The following is a 5,845-nucleotide window of genomic DNA, read 5'->3' as shown; positions in this document are numbered from 1 at the left end:
GGAGCAGGGGGCGGTGCCCGCGCGGCCTGGCGGCTGGCCTGGGTCCCCGGGGCGCGAGGCAGTGCGGCTGCCCCCGCCGGCCCCTGCAGCACGATGTGACCGTCCCGGCGCGCCAGCTGCCGTCTTCTGCAGAGCTGGCCTCGGTCGCTCAGCCGCAGCCCGGCCGGGACGTGCGGGCCCGCCCCGCCCCGCTGGGGTTCTCGCCGCCGTCATCACCGCCCCCCCAACCCGGTTCTTTCGGGGCTCCTCCCACGACCCTCTCATTGGCGGCCTCCAGGGCCCCCCATCCCTCCTGATCCCGGCTCCCGTCTGCTGAGCCCCCGCAGGGGGTTGGGGGGAGGGGACGTCCGGAGAGGCGCAGGTGCGAGGGTCTCGGGATCTGAGAGGCCCCTCCTCCAGCAGATGGAATTAGCCAAGTTGGGAAGAGGAACTCCACCTTCGGTGCGCGAGGGGACAGTCATGGAGATAATAATTATTTTGACAATCTCCTACTTGTAGACTGCGTCAGCTTTTAAGTCTCTTCCCCATTCATGATCTGATATTGATTCCCTTCCTTTTCTCATTCATTCTTCCACTTATTAGGCAAATATTTATAGAGCTTTCTCTATGTGTCTGACATGTTAATAGCTGGAGATACAGCGATTATTAAGGGTTTTGGGTTTATAGGGGAAATTTAAAGAGCGACGACCTGTCTCAGCTCTGCGACTCACTGTGTGGCCTTAGGCAAATAGGTTAATCTAAGTTTCAGGTTTCCCACCTGTAAATCAAAGAATGCAAAACCTCACAGGGCTGCTGTGAGGATCAAATGACACAATATTGGGGAACGATTTTTAAAAATCTCATAACACTGTGTGAAGAGAGATTATTCTTAATTTGCACCAATTTGTTAGTTACATCATTTATTCAATAAACATGTAAATCCTTAAATTATTTCATGCTTTGGTTGAGCATGAGACCTGGAGTGAGAACCTGGATGTGAGTCCCAGTTCTCTCCACTGTGTAATCTTTAGCAACTAACTTAACTTCTCTGAGCTTCAGTTTCATCATCTGAAAAATGAGCATGTCAATATCACTTTTTTTTTTTAAATTGAATTAACAGTTCAGTTCAATTGCTGAGTTGTATCCTACTCTTTTCGACCCCATGGACTGCAGCACGCCAGGCTTCCCTTTCCATCACCAACTCCCAGAGCTTGCTGAAACTCATGTCCATTTAGTCGGTGATGCCATCCACCCGTCTCATCCTCTGTCATTCCCTTCTGCACTGCCTTCAGTCTTTCCCAGCATCAAGGTCTTTTCCAATGAGTCAATTCTTTGCATCTGGTGGCCAAAGTATTGGAGTTTCAGCTTCAGCATCAGTTTTTCAATGAATATTCAGGACTGATTTTCTTTAGGATGGACTTGTTGGATCTCCTTGAAGTCCAAGGGACTCTCAAGAGTCTTCTTCAACATCACAGTTCAAAAGCATCAATTCTTTGTTGCTCATCTTTCTTTAAAGTCCAACTCTCACATCCATACATGACTACTGGAAAATCCATATCTTTGACTGGATGGACCTTTGTTGGCAAAGTAATGTCTCTGCTTTTTAATTTGCTGTCTAGGTTGGTCATAGCTTTTCTTTCAAGGAGCAAGCATTTCTTGATTTCATAGCTGCATTCACCATCTGCAGTGATTTTGGAGCCCCTGTATATTGTCACCCTGCTTATTTAACTTATATGCAGAGTACATCATGAGAAAAGCTGGGCTGGAAGAAGCACAAGCTGGAATCAAGATTGCAGGGAGAAATATCAATAACCTCAGATATGCAGATGACACCACCCTTATGGCAGAAAGTGAAGAGGAACTAAAAAGCCTCTTGATGAAAGTGAAAGAGGAGAGTGAAAAAGCTGGCTTAAAGCTCAATATTCAGAAAACGAAGATCATGGCATCTGGTCCCATCACTTCATGGCAAATAGATGGGGAAACAATGGAAACCAGTTCAGTTCAGTTCAGTTCAGTCGCTCAGTTGTGTCTGACTCTTTGCAACCCCATGAATCGCAGCACGCCAGGACTCCCTGTCCATCACCAACTCCCGGAGTTCACTCAGACTCATGTCCATCGAGTCAGTGATGCCACCCACCCATCTCATCCTCTGTCGTCTCCTTCTCCTCCTGCCCCCAATCCCTCCCAGCATCAGAGTCTTTTCCAATGAGTCAATTCTTCGCATGAGATGGCCAAAGTACTGGAGCTTCAGCTTTAGCATCATTCCTTCCAAAGAAATCCCAGGGCTGATCTCCTTCAGAATGGACTGGTAAGCGTCTTTTAATTTCATGGCTGCAATCACCATCTGCAGTGATTTTGGAGCCCAGAAAAATAAAGTCTGACACTGTTTCCACTGTTTCCCCATCTATTTCCCATGAAGTGATGGGACCAGATGCCGTGATCTTCGTTTTCTGAATGTTGAGCTTTAGGCCAACTTTTTCACTCTCCTCTTTCACTTTCATCAAGAGGCTTTTTAGTTCCTCTTCACTTTCTGCCATAAGGGTGGTGTCATCTGCATATCTGAGGTTATTGATATTTCTCCCTGCAATCTTGATTCCAGCTTGTGTTTCTGCCAGTCCAGCGTTTCTCATGATGTACAGAGACATTACTTTGCCAACTAAGGTCCGCCTAGTCAAGGCTATGGTTTTTCCTGTGGTCATGTATGGATGTGAGAGTTGGACTGTGAAGAAGGCTGAGCACCAAAGAATTGATGCGTTTGAACTGTGGTGTTAGAGAAGACTCTTGAAGGTCCCTTGGACTGCAAGGAGATCCAACCAGTCCATTCTGAAGGAGATCAACCCTGGGATTTCTTTGGAAGGAATGATGCTAAAGCTGAAGCTCCAGTACTTTGGCCACCTCATGCGAAGAGTTGACTCATTGGAAAAGACTCTGATCCTGGGAAGGATTGGGGGCAGGAGGAGAAGGGGACGACCCAGGATGAGATGGCTGGATGGCATCATGGACTCGATGGACGTGAGTCTGAGTGAACTCCAGGAGATGGTGATGGACAGGGAGGCCTGGCATGCTGCGATTCATGGGGTTGCAAAGAGTCAGACACGACTGAGCGACTGAACTGACTGAACTGAACTGAACTCTGCATATAAGTTAAATAAGCAGGGTGACGATATACAGCCTCGACATACTCGTTTTCCTATTTGGAACCAGTCTGTTGTTCCATGTCCAGTTCTAACTGCTGCTTCCCGACCTGCATACAGATTTCTCAAGAGGCAGGTCAGGTGGTCTGGTATTTCCATCTCTCTCAGAATCTTCCACAGTGTATTGTGATCCACACAGTCAAAGGGTTTGGCATAGTCAATAAAGTGTCAGACTTTATTTTTTGGCGCTCCAAAATCACTGCAGATGGTGATTGCAGCCATGAAATTAAAAGATGCTTACTCCTTGGAAGAAAAGTTATGACCAACCTAGATAGCATATTCAAAAGCAGAGACATTACTTTGCCAACAAAGGTCCGTCTAGTCAAGGCTATGGTTTTTCTAGTAGTCATGTATGGATGTGAGAGATGGACTGTGAAGAAGACTGAGAGCCGAAGAATTGATGCATTTGAACTGTGGTGTTGGAGAAGACTCTTGAGAGTCCCTTGGACTGCAAGGAGATCCAACCAGTCCATTCTAAAGGAGATCAGCCCTGGGTGTTCTTTGGAAGGAATGATGCTAAAGCTGAAACTCCAATACTTTGGCCACCTAATGTGAAGAGTTGACTCATTGGAAAAGACCCTGATGCTGAGAGGGATTGGGGGCAGGAGGAGAAGGGGATGACAGAGGATGAGATGGCTGGATGGCATCACTGACTCAATGGACATGAGTTTGGGTAAACTCCAGGAGTTGGTGATGGACAGGGAATCCTGGCATGCTGTGATTCATTCACGGGGTCGAAAAGAGTCGGACACGACTGAGTGACTGAACTGAACTGAAAAGTAAAGTCTGTCACTGTTTCCATTGTTTCCCCATCTATTTGCCATGAAGTGATGGGACCAGATGTCATGTTCTTAGTTTTCTGAACGTTGAGTTTTAAGCCAATTTTTTCACTCTCCTTTCACTTTCATCAAGAGACTCTTTAGTTCTTCGCTTTCTGCCATAAGGGTGGTGGTGTCTGCATATCTGAGGTTATTGATATTTCTCCCGGCAATCTTGATTCCAACTTGTGCTTCATCCAGCCCAGCATTTCACGTGATGTACTCTGCATATAAGTTAAATAAGCAGGGTGACAATATACAGCCTTGACAGATAATAAAATCATATATATTTTAATTGAATTGTAGTTGACTTTCAATGTGTTAGTTTCAGGTGTACAACAAAGTGATTCATATATATATGTATATGTGCCAGTGTGCTTAGTCACTCAGTCAAGTCGTGTCCAACTCTTCGTGACCGCATGGACTGTAGCCTGTCAGGCTCCTCTCTCCATGGAATTGTCCCAAGCAAGAATACTGCAGTGGGTTGCCAGGAGAAGGAAACGGCAATCCACTCTAGTACTCTTGCCTGGAAAATTCCATGGAGAGAGGAGACTGACAGGCTACAGTCCATGCGATCACGAAGAGTCGGACACCACTGAGCAACTTCACTGTGTCACATTAATATATATTCCTTTATAGGTTATCACAAGATATTGAATATAGCTCCCTGTGCTATATGGTAGGTCTTTATTGTTTATCTCTTTTATTTACAGTAGTGTGTGTCTGTTAATCCAAATCTCCTGATTTATCCCTCCCCTCCTTTACCCTTTGGTAACCGTAAGTTTGTTTTCTATATCTGTGAGTCTTTCTCCATTTTGTAAGTTTATTTGTATCATTTTCTTTTTAGATTCCACGTATAAGTGATATCATATGATATCTATCTTTGTCTGACTTACTTCACTTAGTAAGATAATCTCTAGATGCAAATGGCATTATTTCATTCTTTTCAATATCATCTTCTTAATGTATCAAGTGAGATACTGTATGTGCAAAGTGCACTGTTCAGTGTAAATACACGTTGGCTAAACTTGTATTTAGGGCAGATACTTTGGTTTCTAATTCTCAGTGCAGTATTTCTATTTCTGTGGCCCTTTCCCCTGTAACATCCAGTTCAATGTGTGCACCCCTGGGGCTCTGAAGCTTCTGTTGCCTTCTTTCTGAAAGGAGAGTGAAATGGGGTATGTGGGGCAGGGAGGACTGTGTGATCAGGGAGGACTGTGTGACCTGGTCTTCTGACCTTTGCTGACCCCGAGGACCCTGATATCTGGCTTCCTGATGCTTCCTAATTCCAGAACACTGATGCCCAGGGATTCTCTCTGCCCTGGGCCTGAGCATTGTCATTCCAGGCTCCAGGCCCTCCCAGAGAAGAGCCCATTGTCTGAAGGGCAAGAGTAATGAACCTTGGGTCTTCCTCTTCAGGAGCAAAGCAGAGGCTGGGGACTCTGGGTGCCTCTAGAGAGGGACCTGGGGAGCTCCCTGGGGGTGATCAGAGTGCTGAAGGACTAGTGATCAGGAAAGGGTGCAGGCAGAGGTGTTCAGAGGGGGTGGTGTTCAGAGAGGCCAGGGTACTTGGGTTAATCATCACTGTGCCTCATTATCACTGTGCCTGATGAGATGGTTGGATGGCATCAACGACTCAATGGACCTGAGTTTGAGCAAGCTCTGGGAGTTGGCGATGGACAGGGAAGGCTAGTGTGCTGCAGTCCATGGGGTCGCAAAGAGTTGGACTCCACTGAGAGACTGAACTGACTGTGTGTCAGGTAAAGCCCTGCCAGCTGGAAGAACAGTCAGTGTGACACAAGGGGTTGTGTGGCTGAAAAGGCATGCAAGACAGTGTGTCCACAGCAGCAGACC

The sequence above is a fragment of the Oryx dammah genome, unplaced genomic scaffold, assembly GCF_014754425.2.
Source record: "Oryx dammah isolate SB20612 unplaced genomic scaffold, SCBI_Odam_1.1 HiC_scaffold_25, whole genome shotgun sequence".
Lineage (NCBI taxonomy): Eukaryota > Metazoa > Chordata > Mammalia > Artiodactyla > Bovidae > Oryx > Oryx dammah.
This window is presented reverse-complemented; position numbering follows the sequence as displayed.